Source organism: Penaeus monodon, chromosome 31 (genome assembly GCF_015228065.2).
Source record: "Penaeus monodon isolate SGIC_2016 chromosome 31, NSTDA_Pmon_1, whole genome shotgun sequence".
Lineage (NCBI taxonomy): Eukaryota > Metazoa > Arthropoda > Malacostraca > Decapoda > Penaeidae > Penaeus > Penaeus monodon.
The window spans coordinates 12,861,777-12,861,992 of NC_051416.1; positions in this window are offsets into that span (position 1 = coordinate 12,861,777).

Sequence of the window (216 nt, forward strand, 5' to 3'; positions counted from 1 at the left end):
ATGCCACTGTTGTCAGAGGCTAATAAAATAATCTAAACAGGATGAATTAATATACTTTTCTCAGAACAGTGAGAAGTTACTAAGATTTTTTATCCAGGTGTACAAAATATCAGTGAGACAAACGTTCTGGTATATTTGGCATTACAGAAAAATGTTCGTGAAACGTTTCACCTCGAGTTGGAATTCCACCGTGTTGTGGCAAAACCGGATGTGTAA